General features: G+C 38.7%; 2 protein-coding genes across 2 annotated transcripts in view; one reads left to right on the forward strand and one right to left on the reverse strand.

Annotated features, from left to right (window-relative positions):
* The window catches only part of LOC140365388 (semaphorin-3D), a 113,983-nt gene extending 96,304 nt beyond the window's left edge, over positions 1-17,679 (reverse strand). Inside the window, exon 1 of the mRNA XM_072451787.1 lies at positions 17,572-17,679. The gene's annotated coding sequence lies outside the window, so the exon portion shown is untranslated. The remainder of the gene's footprint in view (positions 1-17,571) is intronic.
* Positions 1-18,724, forward strand: part of manbal (mannosidase beta like) — a 401,671-nt gene that overhangs the window by 319,195 nt on the left and 63,752 nt on the right. The window lies entirely within an intron of this gene.

Genomic DNA, 18,724 nt, shown 5'->3' on the forward strand with positions numbered 1-18,724 from the left:
ATAAACCACTTAAATATATATATAAAATAACCACATTCCTCTGCATTATACCTGATAGAAGAAGAATCGCTCTGGCACATCGGGGACTCACTCACACAGTCCGACACAGACACACATCCTGTAGCGTCCCATTTAACTGCTTGGGTGGGAACGAGGAACAATGGCCTCCAAAATAAAGACCTCCATGTCAAGTACATTGTCCAGCAGTTACTCAAATAAACGTTTCCCCAGAGAATAAAACAAGGCCTTTTCCCTTCTATGTAAACCTATAATGTATACACCGCTTATGTGCCTTGTGCATATATGTAGACATAACAGACCCGCAAGACTGACAAGATGTTTAGTTTAGACCAGACACCTAAAGGCTGTTTGTTTCATTCTCTCTGGATGGAGTCTGCAGTGTTTTTTTTTTTTTTTTAATGTTACTCTGGTTTCTTTCCGAAGACCAACAACAATTGACATACAAGAGCTGAAACTAACGAGCATTTCAGCGATTTTTTTTGTGTTTCTGATTATTCAGCTAATCAATCGATTCTTTCTATTGCACATTGAGACTTTTAAAATTCATTATCAACCGAATAAAGGTTGAAATGAGGTTCTAGATAGAGAAGAGTTATGAATCAAGCGCATTATTGATGAAAATTGGAAATAGTTTTTGTCTTTTTTGACATTTCGATTGGATATTGCCACTGTCTTTGTTATAAAAAAGCATGCGTTTTAGAGTCTGTATAGTCCAGCTGTAAAATGAACAATTATCAAATAAAAATATGACTACGATTCATTTTTATAAACATGACTATAGACATGATTTAGTCGATCAATCATTGCAGTCCTACTACATACTGGTGTCTCTTTATATTGTTTATATATAGACTTAAGATTACACAAAATGATTTTTGTCATACCTCCCATCTTTACATGCAATTAGAACGCAGACAGCTGAATAAAGGAGTGAATAACCATCTGGCCAATATACACAACGTTCTCTCATAATGACGGGGATTGTCCAGGAAAAAAGTGACGTTCCGAAGACAAATGAGAGCGATTTATGATCTACAGACTGCAGACCGTTTCTCGAGACTTTTCAATTTCATTCAGCGTTCAAAAAGTGTATCATTTCCAGCCAAATAATAAATAAAGTGAAATAATGTGAAGTTTAAATCCAGCTGGAAAATATAGGCTAGCTAAATTTGGGGAAACCCCAGCAAAATGAATCAACAATACAACGTGAAAACATGAAATAAACTGCACGTCACAAAACTACGGCGTCTTTTGAGGGACAATGGCTAGATTTTGGCTCAGATTAAATCAAAACAAAGCAGCTAATAAACCTCTTTAGCCCGTCTATTGACTAAGTACGGTCACGTTCCAGGATCTTCTTTTATAGCTACTGTCTCTGTGGGTCGGCGCCAGAAGCCGTCTGGTCCGATCGTCCCGAAGCGGAAGGAAGCTTTTGGCGTGGGGGAAATACTTTATTGTTGTCCCAGAGCTGATAAGCGGTTATTAATTAGAGGCAGGATCAGCACAATTGCACAATAGAGTCTGCTCCAGCTACAGTTTAAGGGGAGGCGGCCATCGCGTGACAGGAAAGTCGACTACTGGGGAGTAAATAAAGGAGGAGGTTGTGGTTTGTTTGGAAATTGTACAAAAGCATCGCTGTCTGATAAAAAAAAAAACTGCAAATGCATCTGTTTAAATTTTGGCAAGGTTGGAGGAATCCGTTCTCCCTCTGTTTCGTACTTCACATACCGTGTTTTCCGGACTATAGTTGCACCTTTTTTCATAGTTTTGGGCGGGGTGCTTATACTTATACTCAGGAGCGACTTATATGTGATATTATTCATTCTTTTCACACTGGCAACCGCATTTCATGTGTCGATTATTTTCACACTGACGACCACAAGAGGGCGCTCTAGGCTCTAAGTGACGCAGAAGAAGAATCTGCACTTCCTCTACCTCCGGAGTTTGTGGAGTTGTTTAGAAGTGACACAGAAGAAGAATTCAGTGGATTTAGTGATTTGGGGTGACACTGATGCTTTGGTAAACTTGTTAGCATGTTCTTTATGCTATAGTTATCTAAATAACTGTTAATATGTTACGTTAACATACCAGACACTTACCACAGTTCTGTCTGTGCCTCATGTAGCTGAAGGTGTTAGCGTTAGCATACATACACCTATTCACCATGTTCTCTAATCTGTTATTATTTTAAAATGCATTTAAAGATGAAATGTCTGTTTTTGGTCTTGGATTTGATCAAATAAATTACCCCGACTCATATATGTTTTTTTCTTCTCTATTATGCATTTTTTGGCTCGTGCGATTTAAACTGGGAGCAATTGATAATCCGGAAAATACGGTACTCGTCTATTCTATTTCTAAATGTATTTCTTTATTAAAGGTGGTATGGACGATTTTTTTCAGCAAATTTTTAATCATATTTCCTCGTGGCGTGGATAAATCATTAGTCCTGCCACGTATCAATCATAAAACGCACCTATCGCTCACCTGCAGCCGCGTCAGGCTCGTCCCCACGTTTCCGCGTGTCTAAGCGCATGGATCTATCATAATATAGTTCCCTCAGTGTACGGGGCAAAATGAAGACGGAGAAAGACAGTTCGAGCTGATGCAGAAGTGGACAGAAATCTACGGGAGACGAGCGATGTGATGCGCTCCGTTGCGCTACTAAACAAACACACGTGTGTGTTGTATCGGTCCGCACGGGGGAGTGCGCATGCGCACTTCCACCTGTGTTCTCAAATCGCCGAAAAATCGTCCATACCGCCTTTAAACTAGGTCAACATTCATTTTCTGTACAACTTTATCGTTTGGAATTCCAAACAAAGCCTTCTCCTGATTAAACGCAAAAGAATTTACCATGAAAAACATTGAAAAAGGCGTTTATTCCATCTTCCTTGCACTGGTTTATCTCATTCACGTATTAATGTTTCTTATCGGACAGGTTTGATGTTACTCCTGGAAATGAACGTCTCATTAATTCCACATATTTCAACGATAGTCACTTAAACAAATCTCTGGATAAACACAGTATTTGGCCCTGATCTGTGAGGAGGCTGTGTACAGGAATGAGCTAATGTTATGGTTGACTTAATACTTCGACTGACGAGCTTTTTAACAGATAAAGTTTACAAGTTGCCGGCGTCTACAATGACATAATGACATATCATTTACATATACTGTTACCAGGTGGACCAAATACACCATCAAATATGAAATCAAGCTTTTCAAATGTGCAATTCTGTGGTAAAATGTAATGGACTGCAGAGTTAAAGCCTTTTTATGCTTGATATGAAATTAAATATGAAATACGTTTATCATCTTGAAAGTCAGCACATATTGACTTGGAACTGTCCAATATTAAGTTTTTGAGCTGATATAATATATGTTTTACTGTTGTGGCCGATATACAATATTAAGTTATAGTAAACTTCACCAATTAACTTTTCACTTTTTGTAAATACATTAACGGAAATATGTTTTATCTGGATTATAAAACCATTTCTGGGATCATTGGGTAAACATACAGCATTTTAGCCTAATTGGCCTCCTTTTTCTAATTGTATTAATTAGTCTGTTAACACGGGGAATGTATACATACTGTATATACATCAGAAAAAATATAGGTGCCAAATACCCGCTGCATTTTTCATATCATGATGTCAATATCTGGGGAAAACCTCTGATATCACCGATATTCGATAACCTATTTACCATCTCTAAAATGGACAATGACGAAATGGTGTTTTTTACAGTGATCGTTGTCAGTGGAAACGATTTAAAAACGTTACAATTACTATAACCAATTTGTGGCTTTTCCGTTCAGCTTTGATCTATTTCTCCAGCACCATCACCCATTGAGCTACATTAGCCTCCACCCCCATTCGCGATGACATACTCGTAAACACGTTTCCGATCCAGTTCATCGTTCTCCAGAGTCGGCCTTGACCCCGTGTTACGCCCGACTCTCCTGTCCTCACGGAGAGCGTCGTCTGAGGACTGACTCTGACCCTGCACTGCCATCTTCTCCTCCGGGTGCAGCTCTTCTGACGCAGTCGCGATTGGGTGGTCTGCTCTATGTCGGCCCGTCAGTCACCGCACGCTTTCACGATCGCTCAAAAAAAACGTTTCCGAGAGAGAAGCTGGCGACGGTTTCATCTCCTCTTAACTAAATCTAAAAACATGTTATACTAATCGTTATCCAGAATCTTGTCCTGCCCAGGCTTACTTGAGATCTGGAGGTGTGTATCACTTATCTGGTTGTGTAATACCATGGCATTAAAATGGTTAAAAGTTATTTTGTATCAGGGCCAAGTAGCAGTGAAAGTAGTGGAATCCTGGAAGAGCGTCTGGTTTGACATCGGCCAGAAAATATACACGTTTTGACAGCTCAATTAACTAAGCAGTCACATCCACTTTGAAGCTCACTCTAGTTCCAGAAGTAGATTCCCCACTAACTGTTTCCATATTCTTTTCCAAAAATGCTTTAATCAAGACTTTAAAATGGCACGACAGAGGTTAACGCGCTACATGCTAAGAAATGTCCATGACGCAATTTATTTCAGTGCAACAAACATATTTAAAACTTTAAATTCCGTGAAATATTCAGTGGTTTATATTGTTACAATTTTAGAACTTGAGATCAATAGTTGCCACAAAGCTAATTAGCTCGCAGCTAATTTTTAAATCGTTAAAGCAAACATATTATGCTAAATTTACTTTTTGTAGGTTTTAACCATGTTTTAACGTTGTCCCCTCATCAAAAACATACTTGGAGTAGTATTTAACTTCACTGACGCTTCATTCATCCTGTTTACGAGGTCCTCTCCCTCTGAACCTCAACGTTTAAATTTTCCTTGGATTATTACAAATTGCCGATGCAAATGTACTCAAAAGCATGTATAAAGACCAATAACAGTACCTATAATGCATAACGTGTGCTTAATTATTATTTTAAATTATGGGAAAAATTCATGACCCATTTAGTAGCGGAACCCGAGCACAACAAAAAGATGTTTTAACATAAAACAGCAAAAACATACATAAAATTAACTGACATATGCAAAGAAATAAAAATAAATAAAATAAAATAAAATAAACAGAGCTTGGCGTGACCATAGAGAACTCAGAATAAGTGAATAAGTTAATTTCTAATAAAATTTGAAATTAATATTGGTGGTATTCAAAGGAAGAGGGGGTTAAAGCATACTATGGCAAAAAAATATGAGTCCCATTTTGTCCATTGTTTATTGAATTAATCTATTTTCAAATTGAGTCCGGAGTTTCAACGAGGGGGCGGTCCCAGCTGATCTCCACTGCCATCGCACCGCTTTGAATGTAACGTGTGTTCTGCATCTTTTTTATTGGTTTGAACCCAGAGCCCTGAATGCGTCCCTATGACGACACGGCATCACATCTTACATTACAGTGAGTCGTGTATGTGGAGACGTGTGAGAAGTCTGACTAAGATCATTCACACCTGCTATTTAGATCATCCCGCTGACCTCTCACTCACTGTACACCTCACGCACAGACTCAGGGCCAGATCATCTCCTCGCAGAGTGCAAAACATAATCTAGAAATAAATATTGTACATATCACTGGTTATAATGATGTTTGATGGCGCAGGGAAAATGCTGCGTAAATAAATATAACGTACATAATTACATGATGGATTTGTTTTATCATTTAATTTAAGCCGTTCTGGTGAGTTTTCATTACATGACTTGTTGTGCAAAAGTACAATGTTATGACACTGGTGGCAGACATATAATTCTGTTTAAAAAGGTTAGATAATTCAGGTTTGATAAGGCACCAAGTTAAACAAAACCTATCTAGATTTAAATTGTCATTGAAAGTCAGGTTGAATCTGGCCCCCCAAAAAAGATTAGGCTTTAACTCTTTCTCTAACCAACCAGTTTTTGGGAAAGTCAACAGTAAAATATAAAAAATATAATATTACCAAGACTTCGGATGGCAAGGTGTGTATGGTAAGTGTATTTGACTAATTTACATCAATTAAACATCTGGATATTTCTCCACCAAAGTCTATAAAAAGGTAATTAAAATCAAACAATTCTCAAAAATAATTTTCTTCTTCGTTTGTATTTGAATCTCTGTCCCTCTCGTACACAGAAAAGCAACCACACGCGGGAAAGAGCGGCGGAGGAAGCAAAACAACCGAGTGCACAATGACCATCCTACCCACCATTGACCACAATACAAGCATTCTGTTCTCCAGCAGTGAGCCTCCCCGGCCCAGAGGATGGACCAAACCTGGACAGACAGTGACTTCTCGACACGTCCTTGAAGGATCCCAAACTGCACGGCCCCACAACCTCGACGTGCTGATAGAATACGGCCCCTAACATTGTAATAATGTCAGACATCCATGAATGTTTTGTTAAATCTGCCATATTATATAACCAGAGGCTGTTGAGGAGTGTTCTGAGTCGCACTAAATCCCACTGTAAACGTGAGTCAATACCTAAACAAGTTAAAGCCACCAACTATGGAGACAGGCAAGGTCCAAGAAATGCAAAAAAAGAACATCCTCAAAACAAAAAACACACAATAATTCAATTTAAATATGAAATGCAAGTCATATCGTGATCTGAAGTGGAAACATGGTGTTAATTAGTTAAATGCTGTGATGATGAAGTGATTTTACTTGTTATGTCGAATGTTCAAGTGCACAAAAAAGGTCTAAATGTAAGGGAATAGGAGAAAAAGAGATGAAAAAAGTGGTAACTGTTTGCTGTATGTCCTCCACACTCTTTACTCCCATTTCATACAACACTGTCCTGTCAAATAAGGGCCAAAAGAAGCCAACAAATGCGTTAAATTTGTTTTTTTTAGTGTGCCAGAATTTTAAAAAAATGTACAAAATGAACAATAATTATGTCCAGTATCAAAACATAATTAGAAATATGATGTGAAATGTCGGAAAACAGCTAATTTGGACTGAGGCCTAAATCAGCGTTAGTAAAAGTAAAAGTACACTCCAAAGTAGGGACGCACTGATACGTGTCGGCCCAGTATTGGTTTTCGGCCAATATTCACGTCATTGAGTGATATCGGTGTCAGCCAAACGCACCGATATCAGTCCGCCGATATATTTGACATGCTTTCAGGTGAGTTCGCAGATTCACACAGGAATTTCATACAAGTATTTACCGTTTTTTGAGCGTCTTGAGCAAAGAAAAGACCCGGGCACAGGCGCGTGGACAATATCTGCCACATTAGACACCGCTTTTTTCTACGATATGTGAATTGGTAATAATTTAGTAGGTGGCGTTTGGCAGAATCTTCCCCCAAAAACATGTGCCGTGACTCAAAACAGGTTAAAAAACTTTAGCCAACAGCGAGTGGCGAAGTGTGGGTGGCCTTTCTGACACATCCAATCAATCAGTGTAATTAATAAACCCATTTGGCTAAGCACAGCGGGAGCACCCAAACCTTTTAGCTACTGACTTCCTCATCCTTCTCCGGTCCACGTAAGAGTGATGGGATCGTCTTGTGAGGGAACCGTTCGTTTGGACACACAGTTATAAATGTTCTTTCCGCACTTGAGCGTCAGAATGTTGTGGGATGGATTTGTGTGGAAAAAGGGAGATGTTGAAAGTTTTGAAGAGCAGGAGGCTTTGGACAAACAAAACAAGAAGTCCCAGATTTGAGAGATTATCCATCTGCGATTAGGCTGTTTTTACATTTTATATGGTTCGATTAGGGTAGATCCACTTTATTATGTAGATCCAGCTATTGTAGACCTGGTTTAGGCATCTCTACTTTAATCTACAGCATTGTATTTTTGAAGTATGAAGTATGGTTTGTGGGCTTATTTTTAGCACATCCAGCCGAAAGGTTTTGAGTTCAAGCCCTAGTTTAGAGCAAATAAAAGTACATACATAAAATTCAGTAGAAAAATGTAGAATTTGAATTGCTTATGTTGACCAAAAAAATCAGCACAATTATTTTATTAAAATCACTGCATTTAACACATTTAAGAACTTTCACAGTTCTTAAATGTGTATGTGAAATGCATTTTTAAACAGGCATGTTGTGGGCTACTTTTACTTGAGGGTTTTTTAGCACATTTATCCGTACTCAAAATTGACATCATCTCAATTTGTTTTGCTGAAAAAATATTGGGACCAAGTTTCAGGGAAATTAATCCATCAGTATCAGACCAATACCCATATATATATCTAAAAAAATCTTCCAATATCACTGTACATTTGCTTTAGTCATTCGTCATGATTCGACTAGACCAGATTAAACCTGGTATTATTAAAAACATGCGCTTTTTTTGCAATAGTTTCATTTGAAAATTGGTTGAATATGGATTTTATTCTGTTAAATCGTTTTAGATTTTTTTGGGCTGGGCCAAAAAGGATGTTATTGTGGGACCTTCATCCATGTCTGAGAGTTTTAGCGGTTTGGAAAGGATTCTGTAGTTTTATTTTGTTACAGTAACCCCGGACTTCACTCAAATATGCACCGCGGGGATGACGAAACTTTATGAAACTATAAAAACATCAGCTGAAATAACTGAGCGGGTACAGGGTTGGTCTGATTCTGAGGACTCCTGGGTGGTTTGAAGAATGAGACGTTTTGGGGTGGAAAAAAATGAGGCAAAGACAAAGAGCGGTTCCCCTGTAGCGTCGTTAGCTTAGCGCCGTCACTTAGCAAAGCACTTAGCCTCCCGTTTGTCCCAGAGGAGCGACAAAAGATGTGAGTGATTCAGCCCAACTCGCTGCAATAACAACACGGACTGGTGATGAGAAGCATCTGCGCACTTGTGTATGGGACGTAAAGTCAAATCATTCAGTATTTAGTGAAACGACGTCCGAGAGGCAAAGTACTTTCAACTCACAGTGAGAAGGTCCTGCGCGGGATTTATCTTTTTGAAGGTTAAATGTGCAAGACAATTTTACAGTTGCTTTTCTTTGAATGTCACCATGGACAACAGTGAAGGGGGAAACAAGGGATTTTTGACAAGAATGACAAGTAACATAATATATAAAGTGATACCGATGAGTTTTGTACAAAATGTATTGAGATTCCTCTTGTTATAACTGGTGTTACCTTGGCTATCATTATTTTCTCTCCACACCAGCTTAAACTAATAGCAAAAGTAAATACATGTATATGCGGAAAAGTATTATAAAAATGTAAATATCAGTATTTGTCTGTGAGTATTGATACTTTTTTACACATATTTCAGTATCGATATGTCAATATTTTGCATCAATCTGCCCCTCACTACCGGACAAGCAAGATATAGGATTAAAATTGATAATCATACAATATGTGACCAACTTTAGTGAGACAAACTTGAGGAATACAGTGAAATTATTTTACTGTAGCATAAGCCTAAGGCCCAAAGTCGCCAGTGACCACCAACAAGAACAAGCAAATGAAAATGAATGAATGAAGGAAAGGCTATTTTATTTCATTTTTTACCTGTAGATTTGCATGAAAGGAATGTATTCAATCTGGAAAGCAGCAAAAGCTATAAGAAGAGATGACATTAAAAGCCAAAATATTACAAATGGTGCTTTCGACGAAACATAATACCTCAAAAGTTGTTGTCATATTTATTTCCTAGGAGTTAATTATCACCAGTTATGGAAAGAATCATGTTAAGTGACTATAACTACCTTATACAATGGATGAATATCAAGCAGAAAGTGAATCATTTGTCAACCTAAAACAGCCAAATCCAAGCTACTATACTTAATCTTCAAATAATACATCACGTGGCTTTATCAATGTTGGTCCCATACATGTAAGTAACAGAAGTCGAGTCGCACTAATCACTTATTCATCAGCAGTGACGTGATTCAGTCGTTTGCAGCTGCACTGGCGCGTACCACCTGAATGTGTATTGTTTTAACATCAATCTTTATCATTGATGTCATTTTACAATAACCCGCGGACGTGACACAAAACAGAGCCGGCGGTGGGAATATGCTTTTCAAAGCACGAATGAACTTCTGACTCTAATTATGAATATTAATAATGGAAATACATGTGCAAAGGGTGATTAGTATTCTTTTCCAGATGGACAGTTAGTCATTAAGCTGCAATATGTTGAACTACCCAAACATGAATTTTGCATTTCTTTATACAATGGGGATAATACGTCTTAAACAAATCCATATATTAAATTTAGGGCGTCAACAATTACCGATAATTGACTATTTGTGACTAGTTATCATATTTTTATCATCTTAACTGTTATCTGCACAATACATGGAAAGTGTCATTATTAAAAATAAGTATAAATGTAAATGTAACCATTTACGATGTTTTTTTTTATCCATAAAACATTTTATTCAAACATTTGATCAATCTAGAGGCCATATTTCAACCTATATTTTGTATTTTTTTTTCAATCTCAGTGTACAATCAAAATAATTGTTTGATTAGTTGACTACTAAAATAATTGTTAATTGTTAATTAAATTACTAGTATCATTATTAATAAAGGAAAAAAGCAGGACAATGTAAAAAAAATAATAATAAGAAGAAGAAAATAATAGCATTTTTGCAGTTATGAGTCCAGATGGATATAGTATAATAAAACTGTGAATTCTACAGCACTAAAAAAAATCACATAAAGCATAGCATTTTCAACATATTCTGTGATATTCAAGCAATGAAAAAAGGTAATTTGGTTGAGCGTAGCGGATTATCCTCCAATCTAATGATTAAAACTAATCCAAAATCTGAAGATAAAGGTTTTTGTAGTTATGTTCTTCTTCTTAATATTTTAATCTAGAAAAACATGTCTTCTTCTGCCTCAAAAAAACTCTGCAATCAATTTATTTTACCATTTCATCACCCACATAAAACACCGAGATGTTTCTTCAACTTGCTAAAATCCTCTTTGGAACAATTTTGTGTTCCTGGTCCCTGAATGTAAAGCTGCTCACTATGTCTATAAAAGCTTTACAAGTGCAGTGGCTCTGTGTATGACTCGCTGCACTATGTCGAGAGGCTCCATTAAAAGTGATGAAGAGCCCACCCTCAGCTCTGCCCAGGTCCCGGGACGATCTGTGAAAGGGGCGCACACCGACCCCTCTGAAAGAACAGCAGACATCAGTCACCTTCTTCAGGAGGCTGGGGCCCGCGCGATGAGATGTTTATGCATGAAGAGGGTCTAAGTTCAAATCAAATCTGCTATAAACCGCTCAGCAGGATTTGTGACAGTGATAAACAATCGGCCTTATACATTTCTGTGCCAATTTAAAGCTTTCATTTGTAGTATTCAGGTTTTCATTTATAGTATTCAGGTTTTTATGAATGGGAAGAAGGAAGGATTCTAACTCTGATTACTAAAGCCAAATATAAATTGGCTGGATGGTTTTACCTTGATTTAAAGCTTGATCTCTAAAATAAAAGGTTGAGGTTGTCGAAACAAAACCAAAAGTCCCGATACGAAAAGTAGACGTTTCAGTATAAGTAGATAGATAGTAGTAGTAGTAAAATAATTTAGCTTTTATACCATGTTACCAAATATATATTGCAAAGGGAACAAAACTAGCCTTGATCTATAATATAATATATATTTCTAACTATAATAAAACCACATGGAAATAATAAAGAAAATGTTGTTTTTATTATTATCATTGTAGTATCAAAATTGGTACCAAATATTAATTTCCGTAGAGTTTGTAATTTTGGAATCGCTTGGAACAGTTTTTTAAGCCTAGGGGAAAATTCAAGCCTACAGCCTAAAATTCATCACTCAATCATTGCCTTCCCTGAAAACCCACTGAAAGCCCACTGAAACCCCCCTAAAAACCCACTGAAACCCCCCTAAAAACCTACTGAAAACCCACTGAAGGCCCACTGAAACCCCCCTAAAAACCCACTGAAACCCCCCTAAAAACCTACTGAAAACCCACTGAAGGCCCACTGAAACCCCCCTAAAAACCCACTGAAAGCCCCCTAAAAGCCCACTGAAAACCCACTGAAAACCCACTGAAATCCCACTGAAAGCCCCCTAAAAACCCACTGAAAACCCACTGAAAACCCACTGAAAGCCCACTGAAAGCCCCCTAAAAACCCACTGTAAACCCACTGAAAGCCCACTGAAAGCCCCCTAAAAACCCACTGTAAACCCACTGAAAACCCACTGAAAGCCCCCTAAAAGCCCACTGAAAACCCACTGAAAGCCCACTGAAAGCCCACTGAAAACCCACTGAAAGCCCCTTAAAGACCCACTGAAAGCCCACTGAAAACCCACTGAAAGCCCCTTAAAGACCCACTGAAAACCCATTGAAAGCCCCCTAAAAGCCCACTGAAAACCCACTGAAAGCCCACTGAAAGCCCACTGAAAACCCACTGAAAGCCCCTTAAAGACCCACTGAAAGCCCACTGAAAACCCACTGAAAGCCCCTTAAAGACCCACTGAAAACCCACTGAAAGCCCCCTAAAAGCCCACTGAAAACCCACTGAAAGCCCACTGAAAGCCCACTGAAAGCCCACTGAAAACCCACTGAAAGCCCCTTAAAGACCCACTGAAAGCCCCTTAAAGACCCACTGAAAGCCCACTGAAAGCCCCTTAAAGACCCACTGAAAACCCACTGAAAGCCCCCTAAAAGCCCACTGAAAACCCACTGAAAGCCCACTGAAAGCCCCCTAAAAACCCACTGTAAACCCACTGAAAACCCACTGAAAGCCCCCTAAAAACCCACTGAAAACCGACTGAAAACCCACTGAAAGCCCCCTAAAAGCCCACTGAAAACCCACTGAAAACCCACTGAAAGCCCCCTAAAAACCCACTGAAAACCCACTGAAAGCCCCCTAAAAACCCACTGTAAACCCACTGAAAGCCCACTGAAAGCCCCCTAAAAACCCACTGAAAACCCACTGAAAACCCACTGAAAGCCCCCTAAAAGCCCACTGAAAACCCACTGAAAGCCCACTGAAAACCCACTGAAAGCCCACTGAAAGCCCACTGAAAGCCCCTTAAAGACCCACTGAAAGCCCACTGAAAACCCACTGAAAGCCCCTTAAAGACCCACTGAAAACCCACTGAAAACCCACTGAAAGCCCACTGAAACCCCCCTAAAAACCCACTGAAAGCCCCCTAAAAGCCCACTGAAAACCCACTGAAAACCCACTGAAATCCCACTGAAAGCCCCCTAAAAACCCACTGAAAACCCACTGAAAACCCACTGTAAACCCACTGAAAGCCCACTGAAAGCCCCCTAAAAACCCACTGTAAACCCACTGAAAACCCACTGAAAGCCCCCTAAAAGCCCACTGAAAACCCACTGAAAGCCCACTGAAAGCCCACTGAAAACCCACTGAAAGCCCCTTAAAGACCCACTGAAAACCCACTGAAAGCCCCCTAAAAGCCCACTGAAAACCCACTGAAAGCCCACTGAAAGCCCACTGAAAGCCCACTGAAAGCCCACTGAAAACCCACTGAAAGCCCCTTAAAGACCCACTGAAAACCCACTGAAAGCCCCTTAAAGACCCACTGAAAACCCACTGAAAACCCACTGAAAACCCACTGAAAACCCACAGAAAACCCACTGAATACACACTGAATACACACTGAAAACACACTGAATACACACTGAAAACACACTGAAAACACACTGAATACACACTGAAAACACACTGAAAACACACTGAATACACACTGAAAACACCAGCTGAACTAACTGATTCTGTCCACTACATTGGCTCGGACCACAATCACACACTGCCTTGGTCAAAAGTACAGGATGTTTTCATGTAACACTGCCGCCGATACGCATAACACTGTTTACAGCAGAACTTCAGACAGTACTCCTTGTACTCCAGTGACTTATGCTTCCCACACAGAGGAATGCTCCGCCTGACAGGCCATGTCCACTGACCTGAGTGAGCCCGGTGATGGGAACAAGGATGAAGTTCAAACACATTAACAACCTGTATCAAATCAGCCTTTCCTCAGATGACACGAGCAGAGAGAATGAGAAGCACATTTTGGTCTAACTTTAAAAGGACTCGATCAAAGGTCTGAGCCAGCAGTATAAAAAGAAAGGAAAGGAACACATTCAGCTTAAGTACGTCATTGTGTTCTTTTCTTTATCAATCGGGCCCAACGATTATGGGTTTTCTTTGGATCACTGACGCACTGGCAGTTTTACCATCCAAAAATAGACCGAATAAACTGGATTTGAGATGTTCTGAACTTGGAAATGAGGCGTGGCGTGTTCTTCTTCTTCTTCTTCTTCTTCTTCTTCTTCTTCTTCTTCTTCTTCTTCTTCTTCTTTTGTTAAAGAAATTATGAATATTTATACATTTTTTTGCTTGTTGGTTTGATTTCCGTATGGGAGCAACATGTCTTTACTTTTGTTTTCCTCTGAACAACAAAACAGCAACAGGTTGTTAATGAGTTAATTTTAGGTTTATGATTTCACTTCCTGTTTGTAATTGATGACATCATAATTACCCAGCTCAATTGTTTTTATTAGACAAATAAAAATATATGAGAGCGACTTTATTTTGTTGAATTACGTTTAGATTGTCGAAAAAGTTGTTTCTTCTGTGTAATTTATGCATATTACATGTACAACAGGTATAAATACTCCAGATAAAGTCAAAATTAGAAAATCATTAAAACAACCCGTCATGCTATTCAATTGCATCAAACAAAACGAAGCTGTCAGCCAATCACAGCCCTGAGTGAAACCTTTGAATCTCAGCTAATCACCATTCAACCCATTCACATAAATGCACTCTCTCTCCCCTCCTTTCCCCTGTTATTCAACTCGTTTGCTTTGTTTAGCCACATTGACGTTACTGTAAATCACATTTCAACTTCTCCTATTAAAAACAATGACACTTTGCTCGGCCTCCTCAGCCTCAAACGTATTCACTTTTAAAACGCTTGTGCAGAATTACAGTTTCTTTCACTTTGTGTCTGTAGAAAGGCATTTTTCCCCAAGAACAAATCAATCATTCTCAAAAAAACTTCAATACATCCTATAAGATATTACCGTATTTCCGGACGATACGTCTTTTCATAGTTTTGACCGGGGTGCGACTTATACTTATATTTATACTTATACTTACACTCCGGAGAGACTTATATGTGATATTATTTGTTATTTTCACACTTGCAGCCGCATTTCATACTCCAGTGCGACTTATATATGTTTTTTTCTTCTCTATTATGCATTCTTATAGTCCAGAAAATACGGTATATTCCACGAGTCCGTCTCTTCTCCCGGTCTGAATATAACGCTGAAGTACAACTATAGGGCGACTCTTACAATATCTGGGCACTCGCTGCACCTGCACGTCTTCTCCTGCTGCTACCGTAAGTGACACAAAATGGCACACAATGGCACACAATGGCACAGGAAAAGCACCGCGTTCGGGTCCCACGCGAACGCGGGACAGGAAGCGGGTCCCACTCACAGATGGGACTGGGGGGAACAGAGGGGGCGCTTCGAGACAGGAAAGGAGCGGGACAATCGGGGGAGGTTTACTCACTGCGTACTGTCGGGCTAAAAGTATTGTTACTGCACAATAATCATTACGTTTTTTTGTTTTTTTTACCGAACAAAGAAAGCAAGACTGGAAACATGAATTGTTGTTGTTGTTGTTGTGGAGCGTTCTACAAATGTTGAAGTGTTATGTTTACGTGTTTCGCGATGTTGTTATTGAGGGATTTCGGGATTCGCATTGTGCTGTTGTCTCCTGTTGCCTAGGGTGACCGGACGTACTGTTTACCGGCCAAATCTATTTAAACTACTGATTTGTCAAGGGCTGAAACAAGCTAATTTAGTAGTTGAATAAACGTTCTCTGGACTTTATGCACACAACAAAAGACATTCTAAGCAGAATCACTTTAAGAATATGTAAGAAACATACATTAGTGTTTCTGATCAAAAGCCTATCTTGTCTGTAAATATTCTACCTGGGTCAAATTTAGTGAGATCACATATTCAATACTCTTATAATCAAAAGAAAAGCCTAATATTAAACGGGGTGCGACTTATACTCCAGAGCGACTTATATGTGATATTATTCATTATTTTCACACTGACAACCACAAGAGGGCGCTCTAGGCTCTAAGCAACGCGGAAGAAGGATCTGCACTTCCTTTACAAGTGACACAGAAGAAGAATTCAATGGATTTAGTGATTTGGGGTAAAACTGATGCTTTGGTAAACTTGTTAGCATGTCCTTTATGCTATAGTTATCTGAATAACTGTTCATATGTTACGTTAACATACCAGACACTTACGACTGAAGGTGTTACGTTAGCATACGTACACCTATTCACCATGTTCTTTAATCTGTTATCATTTTAAATTGCTTTTCAAGATTAAATGTCTGTTTTTGGTCTTCGATTTTATCAAATAAATTTCCCCCAAAAACTTATATGTTTTTTTCTTCTCCATTATGCCTTTTTTGGCTGGTGCGACTTATAGTCCGGTTAATACGCTATATATGTGTGTATATATTCAGTCAAAGTTTATTTTTATCTAATTTAGTTAACAATTTTTGCCCATGCCTTATTATTAATTTTTTCTAAATATATTTGGCTATTATATTTGTTGTTTCATGTTTCACCTTTATCACCGAAGGAAGTTCCAAGTTTGTGAATCGTGTTTTATTCACTGACAACGGCAATAAACTTTTTTCTGATTCTGATTCTCTAATCGATAAACAAAACAATCATAGTTCCAGCTCTAGAGTTGTCCCAGTTTGTACAGGACATGTCCCAGTCGTCCCAGTGTTTTGACCAATGTGATACCCGCCCGTTGGGAGGAGTCTCTCAGATTACAAACCAACTTAAATTAAAGCCCCAGTACATAACTTTGGTCAAAATATTAACTAAAAGAAAAGCGTGGCTATCAACCTCCGTGAAAAACGTAATAAAAGTACAATTTCAAATCCTTTATTTCCATGGAATCATGTAGGCAGGTGCCAAGTCCAGAAAGTTACATACTGTCGCTTCAATGTACTTAATTATATGCATTTTTATCCATTATATACACAATATTAAATGAGTCTCCTGCCGTGTCAGTCTTTAATACGTCTATTCTATTCTAAGCAACGTGGACTGGAGTAGTACAAGGTCATCAATGGGCCAATACGTGTATTAAATTAAAGTATTTAGAGACAAACCTTGCTCCAATTGACGAAAACAGGTCTTTACAAGAGGAAAACAGCAACATTATGGAAGAAAGGTATAAAAATACAACTAAGATTATGAAAGACAAAAAACGTGTGAGGTTGGAGAAAGTGAAACAATAATGCACTTTGTGGTTTCATTTTCTGGGAATTTATAGCGGGTTTAATTATAACAGTGACAGCCAAAACCTCAGAGGAGAAAAGTCTACAAAAGGAAACATATGTAACAGTATTTAAAACGTTCTGCTTGGATATGATTTGAGTAGGACTTTCTTCACTTAGATCAAGCAGCTGGTGCCAAAACCCCAGTTAACTTGAACCCTATCCATCCCCAAATGTAGAAACAGACGCACGAGAGCGCATGACCCACCAAATACACAAAACAAATCAAACTCACCAAAAGTCGCCTCCTCGAGTCTTTGTTTTTAATTTTCTTTTTTAGATTCCCCCCCGGGTTTGGACGGCCGACAGCAGCAGACAGTCACCAGTAGCTCCGTGACCTGCAGCGCTCCTCTTCCACATAAACACGCTCCACATGTGCGCAAAGGCGAGAGACAGTGCGCCAGGACGCGGCCAGGACGCGGCCACTCCCCGCGCGCACTGCCCGGCCCTCTCCTGCACCCGGGATCCCCTCTGCCACTCACAAAGTACTTAACACACATCTTTAAAGTACATTTGGCACGCCATTGTATTTGATTGACATTTTGTGCAGCCGAAAAGTCGCAATATTCAATCAATAATTCATCTCATGCAAATGTACTCTTGCTTCTGTGCAAATCGACAGCGTTTTATCATTTCTAGGTTATAAAAATGCAGTTGTCATGTCTTATTTTGTGTTTATTTTACGTTTAGCTCTGTTCGTCACGTTCACTGTTCATCGTGGTTTATCTGAGGAAAGTTTCGCAAAAGTCGCAGCTTCGGAGCGCAAACGTCTTGATGTTGATTTGGTCACAGCTCTATCTTGTGGCCACTTCCATGAAGCACAGGTTTGATGAAGCTGTAAGGATTGGATGTAAAAAAGTACAGATAGTAAAGCAGTGGGGGCTATTTGACATGACCGTGTTTTTTTTTTTTTTAAATGTCCAAAATTGAAATCTTTAACATTGATTGTATGGATGAAGTAAACACACTTTATTTCCACTTTTGTTAATGATAATACAATGCCTTAGAGGCAGATTCCATTTGTGAGAAAATACATTTGACATAAAATTACATTTTACACTTTATAAAATGAAAAGAGCAAATCAAACATCTCAGTGATACTGTCACTTATAGTGCAGAGTAGCAATTAAGATAAGATAAGATTAGATAATCCTTTATTGTCCACATATGGGGAAATTTCATATTCATATATATAAGATAAGATAAGATATTCCTTTATTGTCCCACATGGGGAAATTTCATTGGTGCAACGCAGGCAGATACAGAGGTAGATACAGAAGAACAGATCACTTATAGGAAGTCTGAAAAACACTTTCAGTAGAAGATCTCCTATAAATAAATACAAACTACCATAGACAAATAAATAAATAAATAAATAAATACCATTG

The sequence above is a fragment of the Eucyclogobius newberryi genome, unplaced genomic scaffold (genome assembly GCF_026437365.1).
Source record: "Eucyclogobius newberryi isolate DKJ021-1_F unplaced genomic scaffold, fEucNew1.0.hap1 SCAF_19, whole genome shotgun sequence".
In the NCBI taxonomy this organism is placed as follows: domain Eukaryota; kingdom Metazoa; phylum Chordata; class Actinopteri; order Gobiiformes; family Gobiidae; genus Eucyclogobius; species Eucyclogobius newberryi.